The sequence below is a fragment of the Leguminivora glycinivorella genome, chromosome 23 (genome assembly GCF_023078275.1).
Source record: "Leguminivora glycinivorella isolate SPB_JAAS2020 chromosome 23, LegGlyc_1.1, whole genome shotgun sequence".
NCBI lineage: Eukaryota > Metazoa > Arthropoda > Insecta > Lepidoptera > Tortricidae > Leguminivora > Leguminivora glycinivorella.
This window is the reverse complement of record NC_062993.1, coordinates 4,444,432-4,470,296: the sequence shown is the minus strand read 5'-3', so window position 1 is coordinate 4,470,296 and position 25,865 is coordinate 4,444,432. Positions and strand designations below refer to the sequence as shown.

General features: G+C 37.1%; 1 protein-coding gene across 4 annotated transcripts in view; it reads right to left on the bottom strand.

Moving 5' to 3' along the window:
• Positions 1-24,739, bottom strand: part of LOC125238454 (mushroom body large-type Kenyon cell-specific protein 1) — a 327,977-nt gene extending 303,238 nt beyond the window's left edge. For all 4 annotated transcript variants that reach the window (XM_048145807.1, XM_048145808.1, XM_048145811.1 and 1 more), the window contains exon 1: positions 24,513-24,739. The gene's annotated coding sequence lies outside the window, so the exon portion shown is untranslated. The remainder of the gene's footprint in view (positions 1-24,512) is intronic.
• Positions 24,740-25,865: the final 1,126 nt, after the last annotated feature.

The window sequence follows — 25,865 nt, the reverse complement described above, 5'->3', positions numbered from 1 at the left end:
CAAAAAACAAAAAAGATATAAACATTTTTCTAAAAAAAAAGTTGTTTTTTGCTTCTCCTGAAAACCTGCATTTTGTCCTTTACGCCAATTGAACCCAAAGGTATCGATATGAAAGTGCAGGGATCAAATATTCTTCTGGTCCGATTAAGCTGCTTTTCACTACGCTCGCCAAGTACCGGTCTGGTATCAAGAGAATGATGTCGAGTTTGTTGCGAAAACATTAAATCCGTCGAAGTACCCTGAAATGAATTAAGCTAAGAAACAGATAACATCGAGCAATTCAGAAATGACTGGATTAGTAACCATAAAAATCTTCAACAATGTTACAATACAAAAATTGCGATCCAAAAGTTTATAGAGAGTATCAAAATCAAAGTCAATCAAAATAATTAGTTATAATTGAATTCGACTACAACAAAATAGTCATTTAATGGATTTTCTGGAAACAGTGGCAGATGACCCCGTAAGTTTATTATATAGGCCTAACTTTCACACGAACATGCCTATGCTTTTTGATACTGGTTATCAAAAATATGGTTATTTTCATATTCAATTTCCTATTATATTCATATTAATATTCCATGTTTGTAAAATAAAACATAGTTGAAAATGTAGACTACTGCCAATACTTCTCCTTCTTATTCCTCATACCCTTATCTCATTTTATGTGGGGTAGGTAGAACAGGTCTTCCTCTTTCATTCTCCTCTTTCGTCATCTCAACACTCGTATCTTTCTCTCTAATATCCTATTTCACATAATCCATTCATCGTTGTTTGGATTTACCCCTCCCTCTCTATATCAACATTCATCTCTAACGTTCTCATTCATTAATTGCAAATTATTTACTTGTTTTACTGTAAATTAAACCAAAAAGGATAACGTTAAATACTTAAACCGTGGAATATTAATATACCTCATATAGTGTTTGCTGCAAAAAAAAAACTACATACGAACAACTTTCCCACCGCAAACTACGCTAAAAAGACGTATTTGCTTTCGAGCAATAATATCTGAAAATCGAGTTAAATGTTTGTATATCGAATATTATTGTTAAAACGTATCAAAAATGCAATCATTCAGTATTTTTCCTAACTTCATTTGGTTTCGATCAATATTTCGCGCGCAAAAAGCCAGCTGCGCTCTCGTACTGTCAGCCACAAGCTGCGCCGGTGCTCGCAGCTCGTCACTGATGGCTTTTCCATAGCATAAAGTATCTTTCGGCTGGCGGGTGGATTGACAAAGGTTGGAGCATATACTGTTTTATAGGCTAGTTTGCAGCATTTTCACCCATTTTAAAAATTTTTTTACGTTTAATATGACACCCATACAAAATAAGAAGAACGTATAACACTTATTCGTTTTTATAGACTAATATTGTGTTGTAAAACAATCGAGCGATACTAGGCTTAAATGACGTATTTGACATTTTTTACAGAAAAAATGTATATACACTTTTTTAGACTAGTATCAGTTTAAAAAATTGATCAAAATCCTACGCTAAAACTACGTATAACGTCTTGTACGTATTTTTAGCCTAGTTTTTCACTTTTACGTACTTTTAGGCTAGTAATACTGGATAACATGTCAACCTAACCAGAGCGTAAAAAAACGTATATCTGCATATACGCTGATTTAGCTTAGTTTTGTTAAATAGCTGCTTTTTTGGCTAGGAAATCTTGGAAAATTAGTGCAAATACTGCCTTTTTAGAGAAATTTTCTCGGAAACTAGACAACATATCGAAAAACGGAAAAAAGTGGTCGATGCAGCTTAACCTGTACATTACGAATATTACAATAAGTCAATTTCGGCAAAATGTCGAATAGCTGCCTTTTACCTTAGGACGGCAGTATTTGACGACACCCATGACGACTTTTGTGTCAAAGTGACAGTCAGCAATGTCAGATTCCAAATTGGTCACTAATTTTGGAATCAGCACCCCCTAAAACCTATTTTACGACACCCATGACGACTTTTGTGTCAAAGTGACAGTCAGAAATGTCAGATTGAACATTGGTCATTAATTTTGGAATCAGCACCCCCTAAAACCTATTTTACGACACCCATGACGACTTTTGTGTCAAAGTGACAGTCAGCAATGTCAGATTCCACATGGGTCACTAATTTTGGAATCAGCACCCCCTAAAACCTATTTTACGACACCCATGACGACTTTTGTGTCAAAGTGACAGTCAGAAATGTCAGATTGAACATTGGTCATTAATTTTGGAATCAGCACCCCTAAAACCTATTTTACGACACCCATGACGACTTTTGTGTCAGAGTGACAGTCAGCAATGTCAGATTGAACATTGGTCATTAATTTTGGAATCAGCACCCCTAAAACCTATTTTACGACACCCATGACGACTTTTGTGTCAAAGTGACAGTCAGCAATGTCAGATTCCAAATTGGTCATTAATTTTGGAATCAGCACCCACTAAAACCTATTTTACGACACCCATGACGACTTTTGTGTCAGAGTGACAGTCAGCAATGTCAGATTGAACATTGGTCATTAATTTTGGAATCAGCACCTCCTAAAACCTATTTTACGACACCCATGACGACTTTTGTGTCAAAGTGACAGTCAGCAATGTCAGATTCCACATTGGTCATTAATTTTGGAATCAGCACCCCCTAAAACCTATTTTACGACACCCATGACGACTTTTGTGTCAAAGTGACAGTCAGCAATGTCAGATTCCAAATTGGTCATTCATTTTGTAATCAGCACCCCCTAAAACCTATTTTACGACACCCATGACGACTTTTGTGTCAGAGTGACAGTCAGCAATGTCAGATTGAACATTGGTCATTAATTTTGGAATCAGCACCCCCTAAAACCTATTTTACGACACCCATGACGACTTTTGTGTCAAAGTGACAGTCAGCAATGTCAGATTCCACATTGGTCATTAATTTTGGAATCAGCACCCCCTAAAACCTATTTTACGACACCCATGATGACTTTTGTGTCAAAGTGACAGTCATCTGAGGTACTACATATTCTAGTACTATCTGAAAGTAATCAAGTCAATAATTTCAGTTATTTTGAATCGACTATGATTCCGAATTATTGGTAACTAGCTTTTACCCGCGGCTTCGCCCGCGTAATAAAAGTATTCATTAAGATTTTCATTTGGATCCTTAGGTTTCTCTGGTATATTTATCTGCGATTATTTCGATTGCACATAATACTTTTGCTTGCAATGATTGTAGAAATATTACACATCGACCACAGCGTAGGTAATTCTATATACGCTGGGGAAACCTTTATAAACATCCCACATAGCCCGTATTTCGACACTATATGATCGGTGGGTAAAAAGTACTTTTTTCTATTATCCCTTACAATTTTTTACATTTTGCTTATACTTATCGCAAACGTAATCTTCAAGCAAGCAAACAACGATCGTCTTAGAGCACTTTGATTGTAAGAGACCGCCGACCGATTATCCGTATCCCTCTAACGATACCCATATTATCCGTATCCGTATCCGTTTCCGTATCCGTATCCGTATCCGTATCCCTATCTCTATCCCTATCGCTATCGCTAACGCTATGGCTGTCGCTATCCCTATCGCTATCCCTATCGCTATCCCTATCCCTTATCAAGATAACACTAAGTTCTCGCGCTTTGTACACATATTTAAAGTCACATACAGGTCGAAAGCGATTAATTAACATTATTTTTACCTTTTTTCCCAACGTTTCGGCAAGGTTGCACTGGCCGTGGTCGCGGAAGACTGACGTCCCAGCAAAATGTCACCGGAGATGTAAACAACACAAAACTACCCGATATTAATTTATATAAATGTTCGGGGTAGACAAATAAATATAATCTACCCGCATGTAATTATTTACGACATCACATAAGAAGCCTCAAAAATAACAGTACTTCTCCACTATTTTATGGATGTTATTATACACCGTGTTTCACTTAACACTAAAAACCTGAAAACCGTTTGTTCAGAATCGAGAGTAGAATCGATTGAGCTATATCTTGATGGGGGTAGTATTTTTTGTTTTAATTTGTATTATTAGTTATTTTTTACGTGCCCATTCTACTAATTCGTAATACAACATTGTGCATATCACATTGCTAGAGGTTGTATACCTTTTTCAGTATTTAGGGGTATTAATAATGGCTGGTTACGTGGACGATTATTTTTTCCGCTACGAATTTGACGTTGTGTGTCAGTTTACTTTTAATGTTTATCATAAGTCATAACAAATTGAACTCCAACCAAATTACAACCTTGTCATTTTGAATGTTAGGTTTAAATTTGCTTACTGCGATTACCTGTCCAATTTGAAGTTTACTGTGACAAAGCTTAAGTGCTTTACAGTGACATAGCTGTCTATTGTTAAACCTTATGTCGTTGCAGTAACGTACACAAATAAATAGTTTGAAGGTTTATGATGGTAGCTAGCAATTATTTTATTGAGTGTAGAGTTAAAAGTCGAGTAGAGCTGTACAGAAAATGAAAAATTCAATTTAAAAAAATAATAATCATCAGATTAAAAGATGAACACTCTAGACACGTTTGAAAAAATAAAAATCAGTTGGGGTGTCTGAGGTTTTGAGTGATACCGGAAACACGGTGTACATATAAACCTTCCTCTTGAATCACTCTATCTATTAAAAAAAACCGCATCAAAATCCGTTGCGTAGTTTCAAAGATTTAAGCATACAAAGGGACATAGGGACATAGGGACATAGGGACAGAAAAAGTGACTTTGTTTTATACTATGTAGTGATAGTAATGATTGTATAGATGATTAGTGATTCCTTTACATGTAATGGTAATTTACCGTTTCACTTGATTACATTACAAGTAATCTGACACCCAGTAGTGTCAGATTACAAAGTAAAATCAAGTAATCGTGTAATCCGGAATCGATTACGATTTCCCCATCTCTGGGTTTAGTTATATGGTTCATTGGTACTGGTGACCACCATCTGGCTCCATCATCAGACCCTGAGTACCACCTCTTGTCAAAGGTCTTGTTGAGACGAACCCAACGAGCCTAAACACGAAGTCGTTTACTTACATGGTTCACTGGTACTGGTGACCACCTTCTGGCTCCATCATCAGATCCCGAGTACCATCTTGATGTGTCTTATCATCTTGACCGTATTGTAATTTTCACATTTTTATCATCACAACGTTGTAAACTTTAACATTCAAACATAACAAAGTATTACAAAAGCAAATATTTACGGGTCTAGGATCAAATTCGTTGGTCGCTGTTTACACACACACAATGCGAGGATAGCCCGTGTAGAAACAAGGCGTCCGACCCACACAACAATAAATATTCTCGACGTTTGCGATGAAAACTCGGAGACCAAAGCGACATACGTCTTACCTGCTCGAGCTCCGGCGCGGCACTGAAATCGCAGGCGTCCGTCGCCGGTAAAATAGCGACAGGAAGGCTAGTTTTCAAAAAATTGGCAAAAAATCATGATAAAATATTATAACGACAAATGGATAACAGCAGTTTAAGCACATTGTGCAGATTATTTATATACTAAAATAACTTCGATAACATGTAGATTTTCGGAGAAATGATCACTTGTTTCGATGTATTTTCAAGACAAAATTGAGTTCGTTTTACTTTCAATTTCTCAATTTCAAAGGATTAAATGATAAATATTGTTTAATGGGCCTTAAGTACAAGATATTTGGAACTTAAATTTACCTCATTTATGAGAGTGATCTTATCAAATTGTACATAATAAGAGCTCCGAATTCTGTGCTTCACGCGGTTTTTCCTAAACGAGCATCAGAAAAACAATCATTACTAATTGAAAAAGCTTTTTTTTTCATATGTTTTTTATTTAACCGACAGTTAATAAGATGTTCTAACTGAAACAAGTACTTTCACTGTCTTTTAGTATGAGTAAAGTGTACAATTTTGTCGATAAATATTGTGCATTTTACAATATATCGCCTTTTTTTGTCATAGCGCTCTTAAATAAAAACTATAGCTTCCCTTAATTAAGACGACGTTTAGGTTCGTGTGACACTTAAAATTAAGGCACGATAAGCTATTCAACATTCGTATTATAATTTAATGTTTAACAATCCACCGATTTCTCGCACGAATTTCACCCGGACCCATAACGAGTTAGACTTGTCGAATGAAACTCGATTTGGAATACGAATTATGTGTTTTGTCGGACGAATCGAATGGTAAGATTAAAGCGCATGCCTATGATTCGTCTTTAAAACTTTCTCGCCTCACTCACTTTGCATTTTATTCGTTTCAAGATTTAAACATATAAGGTCAACCGGGTTACCTATTTGTGACTGGTAGGGTAAAAAGTAAAAGAAAGTAAAAAATCGTTTATTCAAGTAAAACAACAAAACCATTTGTCTGGCTCAGTCTGTAGTGACCCTGCCTGCTGAGCCGCGGTCCTGGGTTCGAATCCCGGTAAGGGCATTTATTTGTGTGATGAGCACACATATGTTTGTTCCTGAGTCATGGACGTTTTCTATGTATATAAGTAAGTATTTGTATATTATATATAATATTGTTGTCCGAATATCCACAATAGAAGCCTTCTTGAGCTTACCGTGGGGCTCAGTTAATTTGTGTAAGAATATCTGTGTGTAAGAAAACAACCTCTATCGAATAGTCAAAAATCGTAAATCGTAAATGCGTCATTTCAAGATATTCTGTGTGTGTGTGCATGTGTATGCCTTAACCTATTTAGATACCTAATAAAATGGACAAAATTCCGTAAATTATGATCACTGGTGAGGCTGCAATTGAAATATTATACAGACACAGTATATCGTGGGGCTTTCTCATTATGACATTCTTCATTATTAAGTCGAACGACTACCATTACTAAAAATATTCTTAAACTGAAGTGTGCATTAATACTGCAGACTAGTTTTTTTTTAATTTATTTATTTGATAGGAGAATATGACGAAATACCACTATCTCCCCAGTAATTAAAATAAACTGAAATGTTCAAAAATTACTGCCTTAGGTAATATCTGAATTCGTCCAAAGAATTCAATTATCAATAGGTAATTTTTCCAGTCTTTTATTACTATCATAATGAGATACTACATAATAACATGTACACCGCAAGTTAAATAATAACTTATACTCGTAATATTGGTTTTTATTATAAGCGATACTACAGACTACAGCTTGACAAAAAAGAGTAGAAATGGAACTAATTTTTTTATCATATTAGCAACACTTAACTGTTCTCAAAGAAAAGTATCAAAATCTGTCAGAATAGTTGCCACATGTAAAACGATTTACATAGACGGTGGCGCCCCTATTTAATTGTTTTCTACTCTTTTAAAAGTGAAAAATAAACAAAGCGCCATCTTAGGTGCCCCGCGTCGTATAGCCAACATAATCGGCAGGTGATAAGCGCGCATTGTTTTATAATACGTTTCAATTTGCGACGTCCGAACGTGACCAATTGTTTTTCGAAAATGGAACACTTGTTTATTCCAATTTCAAAATTTTTTTTTTTTTTGGAAATGTAACGCACAGTATTTTACACTTGATGTTTATGGTGGCCTAGTGGTAAGAGCGTGCGACTTTCGATCCGGAGGTCGCGGGTTTGAACCCCGACTCGTCCTCATGAGTTTTTCGGAACTTATGTGCGAAATGTCATTTGATATTTCGGTGAAGGAAAAGTCGGAAAACATCGTGATGAAACCGGACTAATCCCAAACCCTTCGGTTTGGAAGGTCAGATGGCAGTCGCTTTCGTAAATCTAGTGCCTACACCAAATTTTGTGATTTTAGTTGTCAAAGCGGACTCCAGACTCCATGAGCCGTGGCAAATGCTAGGATAACGCAAGGATGTTTATGTACTTTATGTTTAGGTAGATTGAACTTTTTTTTTTTTTGTCAGAGTGGGGGGTGCGTTACGCACCGTCCCCCCAGCCGCGGGAAGGCCTTGAAGGGGGGGTGTGTGGGACTCCCTCCTTTGCCCCCCTCTCTTGTCGAGAGGGAGGGAAAGAGGTTTACCCACTAAACCCCACTCCGGCGTTTCGCCCTCTGTGCCATTCGCGAGGGCGTCATGGGATCATCGGGTCTCCTCTGTCCACCATGGCGCCCTCCGGCAGCCCCGAATTGTTACAGGGCATCCGCACAGGTTAGGGAGAGAGGGATCAGAAACGCTTGATCCCTCCCTCGACGGGGTTAGTGGGGCCGGTGCAATGCGGGTCCCGTACCCGCTGGCCCCACTAAGGGTCGTGGCGCAAGAATGCTCGTCGCCTTCGACCCTGCCGTCTTCGACGGAGAGGCAGCGCGTCAGCCGCAGCTTCGCGCTCTCTCTCCGCCGCCTCCTTCTGTGACATGACGTCTTCACAGAAGGAGGCCACCGCATCCCATCTTCTCTCGCTGCTCAGCATCGCCGCTATGACGCTGTGCAGCGAGATGCACGGCTAAGATGGACGGCTGTCTATCATTTGTCACTATGCCTGTCACGTTCTAACAAGTATGTAAGTGCGAAAGTGACGCATTATATGAGAAGTGACAAAAACCCGGCCAAAAATACCGGCCCGATTCCAAAATGGAATGCCAAATATAACACATAGATGCGATAAGGATCAAATACGTCAGTGTCAGAACTGATATTTAAAAGAGATATAATATGCTTTCTATAAAGTTGACTGGAAAAGATCGCTTTCTAACGATATTTACCTGACCATTTCCCACATTTCTGCAAATGTGAAAAGTTATCGAAAAATAAAATCAAATAAATGTTCCTAAAATAACTCATTCCATAATAAATGATATTTCCAAAACACATTTCTTACTTTTTTCTACGAAAGGGCTCATTCGTTCATCGCCCGGCAAATTGATAGTCATGCAGTTAAGTAGGCCTCTTGACTTTAGAATCGAACGAACTTATGGAACGAAATTACTCTTTAAAATCTGCAAATAAAAAATGTAAAGTACTTTAAATAAAATGCCCAATTAAGGATATTAAGTCTTTACCAGTTTTTGAGCGTTTGTCCTTAATTACTAATTAAATAAAAAAAGGACTTTACTGATCGATTTATTATTGCCATTATCTTTAGTGAAATTACTCGTCGTTAAGTTTTACGTGCTTTTTTAATCTTGGGATCCATACTTAATATTATAAATGGGAAAGTGTGTGTGTCTGTTTGTTTGTCCGTCTTTCACGGCAAAACGGACGTGATTTTTTTAAGAGGAGCTAGTTGAAAGGATGGAGAGTGACACAGGATACTTTTTGTCTCTTTCTAACTTACCACTTCCGTAAACTGGGGGGTGGAAGTTTGTATGGACCATTCCGCAATTTTTGAATTTAACGCGAGCAAAACCGCGGGCAAAAGCTAGTATTTTATATTCCCCCGATTAACACAATAGTAGCATAGTTTTTAGGATTTCGTTCCATGTTCGATCCGATATCGGATTGTAGGTAAAATATAAAGTATAAACTACAAAGACAAAAACTATAAACGCACTTATAGTCTAGAATAGATACCTATAGTACAGCATGGTAAGCATGGTCGCGCGATAGACGATAAAATATCAGGCCGTCCCTATCGCACTTACAATAGTTCGATAGGGACGACCTGCTATTTTATCGTCTATCGCGCGACCATGCTCCCCGTGCAGATATCGGATGTAGGGCCGATTCCCAATATATTTCACCCGTCGTCTGTTCCTGACAAAAAAATTTCAAAAAACAATTAACTTTGACATATTTTTTTAAAGTTCAACGCCATATGGCAACACCAACATATGTTAGGATCCTTATCAAACACAGACGAAAGGTTAAGGCGCCATCTTTGATTCTTGCCTTTGAAATCCTTCCTACATCCGATATCGGATCGGATATGTGTAAGGGCACTTATAGGATAGATATGGGATATAAGTACGACCGATTCCCATATATTTAAGCCGCGATCTTTAATTGTTTGCCTTTGAAATCCTTCCGACATCCAATATCGGATCGGAATATGTGAAAACGCATTAATTTCTTTTGTACCTTTTGGGTACGGAACCCTAAAAACTACATAAACCGCGCGAATTTATAATTCTGGTTTGTTTATGTACGGAACTTTTACGTTTACAAGATACGGAACCCTTCATTTTGAATGGTCCGACACGTACTTGGCCGGTTTTTTATTTATTTATTTATTTTGAACCCGCTACCGTTTTACTGATATGCTAAGTATATAACCGATAATGTTAAACAACTATAATAAACAGCCATAAATTTTTGTTTATTTTATATACGTACCATAAAATCAGGGTTACTTATGGTTTAGTTTATAAGTAAAGTAAACATGTTTAAAAGCTGTTCAATTTATTATAAAAAGACAGACTACCGGTCTGCTCCTAGTGATCCTGCCTGCTAAGCCGCGGTCCTGGGTTCGAATCCCGGTAAGGGCATTTAGGTATTTGTGTGGTATTTTACACTATGAATTGTTTAATGTTATAATGTGAATTTTATTAATACCTTTTTGAGATGAATATTCCTACATACCTATTTGGTTTAGTTTAGCTTAAGATTCTATTGATACTGTGTATCCACTACTGCATGGATTTGTCCTTATTTGCAATAAAGATTTGAGTATTGAGTATTGATGTAAGAGTTTTGTTTGTCAGCGTACGAGCGCTTTCACATTATCCGATCGGATGTAGAAAAAATGTCAAATGCGCAGTCTAAAATGGCGCCTTTAATATATTAAAATATGGGATATCGGTCCTACATTGGTGAGAGGTAAGGGCGTGCGACTTTCGATCCGGAGGTCGCGGGTTCGAATTTGAACCCGGCTCGCACCAATAAGTTTCTCTGAACTTATGTGCGAAATGCCATTTACCAGTCGCTTTTCGGTGAAGAAAAACATCACGAGGAAACCGGACTAATTCCAATAAGGCCTAGTTACCCTTCGGGTTGGAAAGTCAGATGGCAGTCGCTTTCGTAAAACTAGTGCCTACGGCAAATCTTGGGATTAGTTGTCAAAGCGGACCCCAGGCTCATGCCGGGATAACGCGAGGAGGAAGATGATGGTCCTACACTACATCCGATATCGGATCGGATAATGTGAAAACGCTCTGTGTAGATGTAACTGAGCGTGGCTATACCCCAACACACCCTAATCGTCATTTACCAGCAATTTCGAAACGATTCCCGATATTAAGAACCGCTACTCACAAGCGAACATACCTCATTGTTACATCTAATTAATAGGGAAACCAGAATCCAGATTTCAAAGTGCGTCAACCCAAGAAAAAGATACGACCATACAATAATAGCATCCGTGAGAACTTACGACAAAACATCAAATTCAATGTAAAGACCAAGACCTTCTATTACACGAAGAAAATGACATACTCCAGCGTTTAAACCCGTTATAACACTAAACTTTACCAATATAAACCTTACTACAACATACTAAAAGGTTATCCAACCGCAAAAAGAACTGGCGGCAAAATGTCAAACCTTAACCTCAAAATTGTGACGCTTAGATATCTTCGGAACTCTTCGGCTAAGTCCGTTACTACTCGAGGTCCAGTATAATCAGAGCTTCAACTATCCTTTATTGATATCAATGACCTTAGTAGATGAGGGTCAAGTTGAGTTGGTTCATAACTCTCCCAGTCCGTTCTAAAAGGGCTTAAGTGAGCCTAGTTTTATGTCTACTTGTGCTATTTTGGTTTTGAGCGTGGTATCTCGATACACCTTGCGTGCAAGCTACCGAAACTTGTTTGACTAGTGCGAATTTGAATTGATAATTTTAGAATTTTCTAGTATTAAAGTGACGTTATTTTAAATACAAACGGATTATACAACGCGTAAACGTGATACGGGCAATAAATGAAACCAGGCATATAATTCATTAGTGTTATCATTCATTGAGAGGTGTTTTTAAGTCAATAGATTTTTTTTTTATATTGGGGACAACTTACACAGATCAACTTAGCCCCAAACTAAGCAAAGCTTGTACTATGGTTGCTAAAAGCGACGATATATACATACTTAAATAGATAAATATATAGGTACTTACATAGAAAACATCCATGACTCAGGAACAAATATCTGTACTCATCACACAAATAAATGCCCTTACCAGGATTCGAACCCAGGACCGCGGCTCAGCAGGCAGGGTCCCTACCGTACCGACTGAGCCAGACCGGTCGTCAAAGTGTATGGCGGCTTTTGAGTACTCTTAATTTTCACCCCTTAATGAATTTTTGAAAAAAATCTCAGCGGCAATGTACTAATAAACGTGGGTGCGATGACAATCAATGACAACTGTCAACGGGCATTTTCAGAATTTGGGTCCATTTGGGTAGCAAAAGTTGTTAACAAAAATTAACTCGCTGTCAGTTTTGTGACGCCAATTAAGTGTTTTAATTTATCGCCACTCGTTTCGAACTTGTTTTTTTTTCGCACTTGTATCGTAATGTACTATTTCGGGAAAATGATCAACGCAAAACAAACAAGTGACACATTACAGTTCCTTTTTCCTTCCTGTTCAGACGAAAATATTTTGGATGTTATTGTTATTCAGCCTTAGATACCTACCTATTGATTTACATGACAAACAGAATAATATTGTAATACAGTTTACAGTACTTAGGTACCACATAATATATATTTTGTACTTACTACGCATAACCACCGTCAATCTATAGAAAGTTGCTAATGTGAACGAAAACAGAGAAAGTTTTTTTATCGTAAAGGGGCCCACTGACTATCAGTTTGCCGGACTATAACGACCCGTCATCAGTAATCAGTGAGCTGATTGGGCCCTTTAAGTAGGTAGTATCTATGCAAAAAATCCGTATTTTTTTTACATTGAAGTCATTCGATCGATTAAATTTATATTTATTAAGGTTATTAAATTTCATTCAAAAAAATATGGACAAACTACTGGACTGTCCTATAATAGAAAGTTATAAACTACCTACTTAATATACCTACTTTATGGACGAAACGAATGAATATGACTTTTCATAGTTTTTATAACCAATTATTTATACATAATTATATTCTAGTAAAAAAAAATATATTTATTACAAACTTAGGTAATAACAGCGAGGCATTTACCCCTCAAATATCTCCACGTTATTAAAATGATTACAAAAACCATAAAACTAAAACTAGTTTCTGCTCCGCGTATAAAAATTCTAGTTTCTCATTCATTCATTCACAAACATCCAACATCACATCTAAGACGCTACGCATAAAGTCTAAACTCTAATGGGGGAGCTAACAATTTTCTCATTCGTTCTTCGAAATTCAAAAATGACCAGTGAGACCTAATGACCGTTAACTGAGGAACTGGTTCTAACTCGGCGGGCGTACACAAAAAATGGACGCCATCTTGAATGTGATGACTTGAGAACATAATAGCTGGAGGCCATTTTGGTCTATGATTATTTTATAGTTTTAGAAAGATAAAGAAAACTAAAGTATTTAGATGATATTTTAATATATTTAATATTTTATGAATTGTTATTTCAATACATTTTGAAATAGAAAACGTTTTTTAACCAAATAAGTGAAGTACCTATATGAATATTATGCATTTTACTAAAGCGGCTGAGAAAAATTAACTTTATATCGCTTTTTTATGCGAGTTTTATTTTATCTGAAATGTCTAATTATAATATTCCTGATTATGCATTAGAAATTCACGCTTATCAGAAATATAGATAAGTTAAGATCAATTGCGGTAGATGTCGCTACGAACCTTAAAGTGAAGAATGAATGAATGAAAATTAGTTTTGAATGAAAGTTTTCTTGTTCGCTCAGAAGTTACTGACCCTGCTCAGCTGTTGTTATAGGTCGCTGTTTCACATACAAGATAAAATTTTTACCTTTTCACTTTTTTTTTTAAATTCGTATAAACTTTTAAATACAAGCACTGTCTGTAACTAAAATTGTAATCTGTTCTGTATCTACCTTAATTTTCTAATTAACTGAATTTTGTAATTAATTAGTGAAATTAAATGATTTACAAGAATAACCCTTGGAACGTCACACATAGGATGCGTGTGCGCGTCATTGTGAACCTTGTAGGATGCACGGAGGTTCATATTGGGCACTGAAAGGGTTAAACCTAATTAATTATTACAATCTGACCAAACAGAGTAGAAATAAAAAACTGGCAACATTGCAGTGTCATCCCTTTCAAAACAATATGTGTGACAAAACGGGACGACACTAGGTACGATGTTGCCAGTTTTTTATTTCTAATTTTTTTGGTGAGACTGTACCAGAACCTTAACTTTGAGTCATCAAAGTTGTATTTCTCATGATAAGTTTTAATAACTACAGCACGGGAAGCATGGTCGCGCGATAGACGATAAAATAGCAGGCCGTCCCTATCGCACTATTAGTAAGTGCGATAGAGACGGCCTGATATTTTATCGTCTATCGCGCGACCATGCTTCCCGTGCAGGATAGTGACATTTAGGTCATTACTTAAGTCACACAATTATTACGATATGAGGAAAACTTTCGATAATAGTATGGTTTCAAAATTATATTAAACATAATTATGTTGTCATCAAACCGCATATTAAATGAGTCAAGTCAGAACCGAATTAAACGTAGCCTTGGGTAGGTATGAGTAATCTATATCAGTTAGGTACATTTCTGATCAACAAACTAATTTTGTTTCTAAACATATAAATTTATTACAAGCTTAATCAACTTGCGTTGTTATTATGTTAGTTTGGGTCAAAACGTAAAACCTAAATTTGACTCACTTCCCGGTTTCCGATTGAGCTGAAATTTTGCACACATATGTAAATGACGTGACAATGCAATTATGGTATCATGGAGCTGGTCTGATGAATGATGATGGAGCAGAGGTGGTCATAGGAACTCTGTTATGATACGTCGTATTCACATCGAGTAAGGGGTTTTTAGAAACGTCTTGTGTTTTTAGTAAGCTTGTGCCAATTTTTTTTTTAAACTTTATTCTAAACCTAGCTTAAGAATGTAAATTGTTGATGTATGTATAGTAAAGTGTAATGAGGTGCCACACTAGCTGTTATATAACATTTATAACAGCCCAGTGTTGGAGCATCATAACATGACAATACGACTTCCTGGATGAATCGATCTATTACCAGATCTCGGACACTAGCGATCAAATATGTATATGAAAAAGGCGCTAGCACACATTCTAAGCTCGTGTAGGTGAACGCGTACCGTGCTTGTATGGGTGAGATATGTCAGGTCAACTGTCCGTGTTTTTGACCGACGGTAACTGTGAGGTAACCAAGAGGGGGTGGGTGGCACTTTCAGAGAGGAGCGGGAGTGCCCATACTGTACGATAGTACTCTTTATTATACTGTGCTTTATAAATGTGGCTGGTACAACTGGCCCTGAACATACTTCAATTAGAATTTATATATTGAGTTTTTTGAAGTGAAATTTGCCTGTGTGGTGACGGGTTAAGAATTTCACCACCCCCTTTCTTCCCGTGGGTGTCGTAGAAGGCGACTATGGGATATGGGTTAAATTGTGGTGTAGGCGAGAGGCTGGCAACCTGTCACTGCAATGCCACAGTTTCGTCTTCTTTTAACCCCTTATTTGCCAAGAGTGACCCTGAAGCTTTAGTAGTTTCATGTGCTCTGCCTACCCCTTTATGGGATACAGGCGTGATTGTATGTATGTAAATTTCCAATGCGATTTCTAACTGACAGCGTTATACGTTTAACGGATAGCGTTAAATGTTTAGTGATCGTTAAACATTTAACGCTCTGTGTTGCCAACTCGAATTTTAAAATACCCCTTCCTATTTTTATTTCCACATTACGGGGTTTCACTTCATCCGCACATTTCACCTTTTTTCAGTTGTTTTATATCAGTTTAGTACATAAAGGCTAGTCGTAATAATCCATACTTCCATACTAATATTATAAATGGGAAAGTGTGTGTGTCTGTTTGTTTGTCCGTTTTTCACGGCAAAACGGAGCGACGAATTGACCTGATTTTTTAAGTGGAGATAGTTGAAGGGATGGAGAGTGACATAGGCTACTTTTTGTCTCTTTCTAACGCGAGCGAAGCCGCGAGAAAAAGCTAGTCCTTAAATACATACATACATACATACATACATACAATCACGCCTGTACCCCATGAAGGGGTAGGCAGAGCACATGAAACTACTTAAGTTTCAGTGCCACTCTTGGCAAGTAAGGGGTTGAAAGAAAACGAAACTGTGACAGTCCTTAAATAATTCTTACTATCGACGTCAACTAGAATCGATATTTGCTACTTGCAAGTTTTTGCCAACAAAACAAGCTCTGCTAACAAAGGCAAACCGAAATGAATTTAAATTTAAAAGTCATGTTTAACCAGACATACCTAGCGGGTTCCGTGACAAACCCCAATACGGGGTTAGAAAAAGCCGGGCGCCCCAAATCGCTGCCCGGTAATGATGAGAACCCTAGCATGGACACAAACTTGAGCATTTCTTTTTTTGTCCATTTTTTAATTTTGATATATATAATGAATTTTAGGTCGTGGTACTAAAAAAAATTGAACTGTTTATTTCTTTATAAAAATTAATCAGTACATGCTTAAATCTTAGCCTAACTAAAAATCACGAGAGCGTTTTATCTCGATAGGAGACAAAAAGTGTCGCAGAATTCCATACATTGTTGTCAGTATTCTTTGTTATCCTATACAAACATGGAAAATGGTAAGAGAATAAGAAAAAATAGTATGGTCCATTTTTACCTATTAAGATTGAAAAAGCTAGTGATTATGAGTAAAATGATCACATTTAAAAAGTGGACAAAAAAAGAAACGCTCACTTATATATTAACAATGAATTGTAGAAAATAATAGCTACTCCTTCCTCTGAGTAGGATTATGATGATAATTCAGTTTGATAAACTATCCTGTGACCATCCTTGAGGCTCAAAAAGCCTAAAGACTGCTAATAACTAAGGTTTAGTAAACATAACTAGATCCATTCACGTGACAAACCCCAATACGGGGTTAGAAAAATCCGGGCGCCAAAAATCGCTGCCTGGTAATGATGAGACATTCTTTGTCTCCTAGTAGAATCGAATAAAAAAAAAGTTAAATCGACAACAAAATAAAAATGCCTAGTTATCCTTCTGATTTATATTCTACAAAGGCCGATTCTGTTTCACACATTCGATGAAGATTTGATTTGGGTTTGATATGACCATGCCGAAGGTGAAACATACATTTTCTTCAATTGCAACAAATACAAATGAAAAATTACAGAGAAGGAAATATTATACGGCTGATAGATGGGAGATGAGGCTCCTTTTTGCATTTATCTCTTAGATATAATATGTTCATTCAGTTAACTTGTACTGGCGAAATATGGACCTTGTTTGTCTAAAATAAATGCATTTTTAGGGTTCCGTAGTCAACTAAGGAACCCTTATAGTTTCGCCATGTCTGTCTGTCCGTCCGTCCGTCCGTCCGCGGATAATATCAGTGACCGTTAGCACTAAAAAGCTGAACCAATATGTATATCAATCACGCCGGCAGTGGTAAAATAAAAAGTGAAAAAAAAAATGTTTTGTAAGGGTACCCCCCCTACATGTAAAGTGGGGACAGATTTTTTTTTTCATTCCAACCCCAACGTGTGATACATATATTGTTGGATAGGTATTTCAAAATGAATAAGGGTTTACTATAATCGTTTTTTGATAATATCAATATTTTCGGAAATAATCGCTCCTAAAAGAAAAAAGTGTGTCCCCCCCCCTTCTAACTTTTGTACCATAATTATTAAAAAAAATATGAAAAAAATGACAATAGTAGAACTTTATAAAGACTTTCTAGGAAAATTGTTTTCAACTTGATAGGTTTAGTGTTTTTGAGAAAACTACGGAAAATCACTGTGGAGTTGCCAATTTGCAGTTCGTCTGATTGGCCCTTAAATAAGAATGAATTCAGACTCTTTTATAGGCCTCAAGACGAATAGAGGAGACCTTTGCCACATCAAAATCAAATGATTGCTGTGAAACCACAGCGCCCATATTAAATCTGACCTTCCGCCATTTTCCTATTGTCCGTTATTGATTGTATTGGAAACAAAAATAGCCGAGTGACGTAGAGTTTAGTTAAACTCATAATGACAGTTTGTCACGCAGGACTCTTTTGTTAGATGAGAAGACACGCCAATAAGATTTATTTACATCAGTTTAAGTCAACATTGAGTAATTTATACAAGAAAACGTTCGAAATCGAATACAATTGTACAATAGGCTAGTTTCCTACTAGTCAAATCAGCTTCTTTTTAAGAACTGTCAAAACGATTTGCTAATATGGAATTACTATGAAATACTGAGGAGTGACGTCACGGTCAATTCATTTACTTTATATCTTTCTCTTTGACTTATTAAATGGAAATTATGTTTAAACATCACTACTGTCCATGTTTTTCTTATAATTATGTGGTGCTTTATTTCGTGCACTGCATAAAATATTTTATTTTAACTGTAGGAAACTAGCCTATTATTTTAATGAAAGGAAAAATGGAAAAAAATCACACCTGTGATGCACACAGTATAATAAAGAGTACTATCGTACAGTATGGCCACTCCCGCTCCCCGCTGAAAGTGCCGCCGCCCCCTCTCGGTTTCCTCATAGTTAGCGCCTGTCAAAAACGCGAACAGTCGACCTGTCATATCTCACTCATACAAGCATGGTACGTCATCACGTACACGAGCTTAGACTGTGTGCTAGGAACGCGCCTCTTTCATATATTTGATCGCCAGTGTCCGAGGTGTGCCTGCACTGCAACAGGACTCAAACTTGCGACCGGTAGCATATCGACGCTGCGCAGACGCAGGCCAAGAATCTCTTAATGGTTATTTAATCCATACTAATATTATAAATGGGAAAGTGTGTGTCTGTTTATTTATCCGTCTTTCATGGCAAAACGGAGCGACGAATAGTCGTGATTTTTTAAGTGGAGATACTTGTAGGGATGGAGAGTGACATAGGCTACTTTTTGTCTCTTTCTAACGCGAGGTAAGCCGCGGGAAAAAGCTAGTATATAATAATTATGCACCAGTGTAATGGGTAAGCCGTTCTTGCATATAAATGAATAATAAATATTTGAAGATTTGAAAACCACAATTAATTAAAAAAAAAAAAGTTTGAGCGCCCATGCTAGGACTCAAAGTTTCGATCATAAGAATGTCCAACTATTATTTCATATTAAATTTGTAGATATCAGAACCACAATTATAGAAAAGAAAACCAAAATCGACACAGAATAAAAATATCCAAACGATTTTTTAATATTTAGCAATTTTGAAGCAACAATGACAAAAACGTTTTCATCACACTTGTTCAGTAAGTATGTAGCGGGATTTTTAGAAAAAGCTTTTTCCTTAAGGTGGAAATTTCTAGAACCATAGTAACGTAACGTTTCGTGGGTGATGTCATTCCCAAACTCAAATGGAATTGGGCGGGTCATGTTGCCAGGCAAAGTGATGGCAGGTGGAACAAAACGTTGACCGAAAGGTGGCCGCTTTCAAATGTAAGAAGCGCCGTTGGCTCGGAGGGTAGACGACATTCGAAAAACTACGGGGCACCTCTGGATGAGATTGGCCCAGGACCGGGATCAAATGATGATGAGTGTGATGAAAAACATCCACACATCCATCCGCATTCGCAACATTGTGTGGATATCGGAAATTCGAGTCGCAACACAGAATATATAATAGTACAAGTACAGAAGGCTCACTCCTTTGATATTCACAAAATGCCGCCATTCTAAATTCTTACCTATATTAACAAAGGAACCGCACGCATGCAGCCGATATTGAATTCTATTGCGCCGCGCGAAGGTCGTCGCCACTGAATGGGCCGCGAACTCGCGGCCGCCGGCATGTACTTGTAGCGCGGCGATAGGATCGCGGAGTGAGCCGCCCCTGGTCGCAATTTTAACTTACGGCCCACATTTACAGTGCGGCCATGCCAGCGCTCAAAATATCGACCCAAGACGAAAATGTCCAAAGGTTTTTAATATTTGAAGATTTTGAAGTCAATTATGATGAAAAACATTGTAAGTTGTGTAAGAATATCGCAAATTCGAGTCGCAATTTAACTTACGCCCCACATTATATTGTCCTTTGAGTCGTCGGAACCCGAACCCTCCTTGGAACTTGTACACTCCTTTTTGCTGTGTAAGTACCTAACACAGCAAAAGGGACTGTACAAGTTTCTAATGGGTTGGCAACGCGCATGTGACACTCCTTGAGTTGCAGGCGTCCATAGGTTACGGTGACCGCTTTCCATCAGACGGACCGTGATTGTTTGCCACCGACATAGTATTAAAAAAAAAACATTTCCAGTACAGCCATGCTAGCGCTCAAAATATCGACCCAGGACAAAAATGTCCAAACGGGTTTTTAATATTTGAAGCCGCTATTCGGCCGCAATCGATACTAACTAGCCGCGGTGTCGTGTTGTCATGCACTCTGACGGACACAGGGTAACTCCCCCCTCATTGCACTTTGTTTTTCGGCCTTTTTCGACGGATATTCAAATCTACACGACACACATACATGTCACCAAGTCACCAAGTCTATGAACGCTTGCATCTCGCGGTGCCAGTGCGTTTTACATTATCTGATCTCGGATGCGGGAAGGATTTCAATGGAAAAAACCCAATATGGCACCTGTGATGTATGGGATATCGGTCCGACATCCGATATCGGATCGGATAATGTGAAAACGCACTTATCTGCGCGTTGCTACAGATGGAGAATCTAAATAAAAGGCAATTTTCGTACCATGCGCACTTTTGGTTTTTGGGCAACTAAGGGAGTGTTATCTGGGAAAGGCTTAGAAGTTTAGACTACATAAACTATCAATGCCCTGTAATCTAGTATGTGTAGCCTGAAACTAGCTGTACTCTGACGAACATAGGAGAACTCTCCTACCCCTAACAACTTCTGTTTTTGGTTCTTGGGCTCACCGAAAAGCGACTGGCAAATATCAAATGACATTTCGCACATAAATTCCGAAAAACTCATTGGTGCGAGCCGGGGTTCGATTCGAACCCGCGACCTCCGGAACGAAAGTCGCACGTACTTACCGCTAGGCTACCAGCGCTTGTAAGTATTATAAGTATAGCTTTATAAGTATTTCTATGTAGGTAATAAATGTACTGATAGTTATAAGCGAGAGTAAGGTTTATGGTTCGCAGCAGAATCATATGGTCGCGTTTTTATCATTTGTCGTATTATGCGTCACTTCCGAACTAACAGACTTTTTTTTTCTTTTTATTGGCTTCCTAATGATTTGCCAGTGTCATGTCGATTTTTAAATCAATCAAATAAATTTTGTTCGAAATATTATGTCATACAATTTACACGTAGCTTGGTCCATTTTGATTGATCAATTCTAAAAAACAAACAGACTTGTAATCAGTAATCAGTATGTTTATTGCTTTCGTAGGTTATACAGGTGGTACATTATATTTGGTCTGCTACGAAACCCTGTAGGGCACTGCAATGTTAACTTATATCTAACTTATGCTATGACTTAAGATGTTAATAAATTTATATGACTAATATACAAGACCTTCATATATATATAAAATTTTAAAACCGTAACAAATATTATTAAAATTACAGTAACACAACTATACAGTAACACAACTATACTAAGCACTTAAATACACTATTATTACTACATCAACTATCAAAGAATTCTTTCAGGGTATAAAAACAGTTATCTATTAAATATTTTTTAATTTTTTTATTAAATAGTGTATTGGCCTCTTCGTCTCTTATAGACTTTGGGAGTTTGTTGTACACCTTTATACACATTAAGTGTGGACTAGAGGCATGCATTTTTAACTTAGATGGCGGTAATGGAATTTTATCTCTAGGACGTAAGTTAATATTTGAAGGATTTTTTGCTGCTGGGAAAAACTGGTTATACTTTCTTAAAAATTTACATAGTTCAAATATGTACAAGGATGTTAGTGTCATGATGTTGAGCTTAGGGAAATGTGGTCTGCAGCTATCCATTTGGTCTATATTTACTAATATCCGTATACATTTTTTTTGCAACAAAAATAGATCGTCGACATTTGTACTGTTGCCCCATATAATAATACCGTACCGCAGTCTAGAGTGGGCAAATGCGTGGTAGGCGCATAAAGCTGTTTTGAGATCAGTATGTTTTTTTATTTCCATTAAGGCATAAGTAAAGCTTGATAGTTTTGAAGCTATTTTTTGTATATGTAATTTCCAGTTCATATTTGTATCAATTTCAAGTCCAAGAAGGTTTGATGACTCTATACATTCTAATACCTGGTCATTGTAAGTAAACTCAATATGTAAATTACTTTTTTGGTGTGGCTTGTATTGCATAATTTTTGTTTTATCTAGATTCAATTCAAGGTTGTGAAGATGGAGCCAGTTGTCGACTTTGGATAGAGTATTGTGTATAGTAGAGTTTAAGTTGTTAAAACGTGACACAGATATAGTGTCAGATGCACGTTGACATTGACAGCCAGCATGAGCGAGAAAGCAATATGCTTTTCACACGTGTAATAGAGATGACAACAGATGGTTCAATGTACGAAAATTCTTATGGCAAGCGTCTTTTCTTCACATAATCACGTGACAACAGTTTTCAAGAATGATTTGTACGCAAAAATGGTTTATTTTAATTGATAAGATAACAATTAATCATATTGTTCATTAACGTCAACGTACCTGTAGTCAATGGGTCAGATTTTTATCGTTCGACGACCGGTCTGGCGTATTGAACCTGCCTGCTACGCCGTGGTTCTGAGTTCGAATCCCAGTAAGGGCATTTATTAGTGTTGTGAGCACAGATATTTGCTCAATTTTCAATGTAGGTATATAAGAGTTTGTGTATTATGTATATTGTTGTCTGAGTGCCCACAACACAATCCTTGTTGAGCTTCCTATATTTTGTGTGTGACGGCCTAGTGGGTATAGTGACCAGCCTGCGAAGTCGAAGGTTCCGGGTTTAATGCCGATAAAGCCATTTATTTGTGTGATAAATTGTGCTGTGTTGCTTTCTGAGTATATTTGTATATTATTTTCGTTGTCTAGGTACTCGCAACGTAAACCTTTTGAGCTTAATTTATTCGTTCGATGTAAGTATTGTTCATTAATCATTCTATTTACTGACTCTTGTGATTGTTAGGAGGCCGAGGCCTTGTCTAACGTCTACCCAAAATGACTATCTTACAAGAAACAACATACATATGAATCACCTATACAAAATAGTATTATCATTTCGTAGCATTCTGTCAGCCGTAAATTTGTTTTTATATGTCGATTGCGATAGAAAAAATCCAAGATGGCGCCTGTAATGTATGGGATATCGGTCCGACATCCGATATCGGATCGGATAATGTGAAAACGCACTTATACACAGATTATGTATGTAGGCCTTTATTACTGTGTGTGGTATAATTAATTCGTCAGAATTCATTCGAAGAAATACTTTTCTCATTGTTTTCACTTAGTACATACTGCTTTTGTTCTGCTATTCATATCTACATAGTATATAACGTTCACCCATTCCTACGTACATTGCATATTTATGTATTTTCAAAAATATCATTCTAAAAGTGATTAAGTATCCATAAGTATAATAAAATAACATTATATTTCGTTTTGTCTGCATTTATAGATATTATTTCATTTATATAACGAAAAATTACCTAATTATCTAAATCTGAAATGACAGTCTTAGATAATTTTGGAGCACAGCACTTTTGGTATAAGTACTTATACCTAAATAAGTAAACAGTTTTTTTGGACTTAAGTATGTGTAGGTACTAAGTACGCAGCCTTGCCTATCCTAACGAAAATTAAATAGCATATAGGTACTTATTTACTAAATGTTTCAGAATTTATAATAATATGCACTTGCTCAGTATAAATGCCTACATATTATCAGTATATTTCAACCAAAATACCAAATAAATTTGAACATTATACCTATCAATCGTGGACTTAAATTACTACGACATTTACCGATAGCACAATCAACATGTTATAGTACTTATATCTAGTACCTAGTCTAGGTTCTAGGTTATTTCTCACAGCACTATCACGAAGGCCATTGGACCAAGTGGCAAGAGCGCTTACAAAACCGCGAATGTGCCTTCAAAATTACGTTCATACTAAATAAACTGAAGTTCATTAACACATATATAAAAACACGCACTATTTTCGACCTTAATACAAGCTTTTACCCTCTCTTTTACTCATGTAAAACTTTGTATAAGTATGACAGGGAAGGAAGACTTTGGTTGATGGTTACTGCAGGTCTTCGGACGTGAATAAAGCTCAAAGTCCTGTAAATGTCGATTGTAGTGAAGTTAGTTACCCACATGAGTGATATTGCACGCGCAATACGGGAATGCAACCACGTGCAGCTGTCTTCACATCGGTGTGCAATCAAGTTCATAGATTAAGATTGGCGTTGTAGACTTTGGGATTTTTATAAAAGTGTCTAACACTTACCTGGGTCGATCAGCACCAGTGTCCATAAAGAGAGTTCACTTTAAACCTATTTTGCACTATGACATCACGTGGGTCCGTAAGGCACTAGTATAAATCACAATATTGAGCAGTTTGGTTCCACTTTTCGAATTTCGAACATTTCGAATTCGTCTCCGTTCGTGTTCGTATCGCCGCGGCGCCCGCGCGGGAATGAATTGTCGTAGGTTAGGTTAAAAAACACTGGTCCGTTCCAAGTGTTCCAACGGTCCTACACGTCCGTCTCATGGTACAATTTGACAGCTGGATATAGGCCGCGCGCGTAAACACTTACAATTTACATGGTTTTGCATCACGAGTGAAGTATGGTGGTCTCGCTCGCACGTCGCGTGGAAATCGTAAATAAGTTTTTCTATTTCTAATTTGGGTTTTTGGAGTGACGGGTGCGCTCTCTGATGGTCGCCACTGCACTGAGTGCACGCGGCTAGATGACATTCACATTGCCTTAAACCGGCGGATGCGTCAACAGCAACTCAATACTACATTTATATTGTTTAATATGTTTAATAATAATGTTTGTTTATATGAAAAACGCTTAGGTAAGGGAGACAATGGGTTTTAGACAATCCTCATTGTTGGGTTAGATCATCGGGTCACCGATTCAGCGTTCCGGTCGATATTTTAGCGATTACTAGTTCAGAGTGGAAATTTTGCTGTTAATTATTGACTACAATAATAGCTGGATAAAGTACCTATAAGTATAGTCTAAGTTTGAACAGAACAAAGTGAAATAATGTCATCATTCGTTCGATTAATGGCACGTAATTTATCAGAAATTTTGACATCTAAAAAGTTTTTAATTTTTAACATTGTCAATGTTATGTATAGTATCTTAGTTAATTTCTACCAACAAGTTACTCATAGTATCCTATAGGTGTAAGTATAATCACACTTTATCATGTAGATTGTTAGCAAAGTTGAACGAAACGCGATTCAAAATAACCCAAGTTCGAGGAAAATAAGACTTAAAAACGATAACGATTTCAAATCTTTTTTTGCCATTAATTTTCATACTAACTTGCGGCCTAATACGAACATGAATATACGTGAAAAACTAACTCGATATCGAGTATTTTAGTGTCTAAAAAGAGTGTGTTGAATAGTCACTTTTAAGTTTTAACGCTAACGTATCCGATCCATATTGATTCCAGAGCAAATTTTTGACATCTTCATCGTTTAGAAAATAAAGTTATGTTTTGTTATAAAGTTGTATGTAGTACAACGAACTGAATAAGTACGTCCTATCTTGTCCTAGTACAGTCAACAACACAGCTGTGTATACAGACAAAGTGCCAACCAAAATATGTATACAGAACT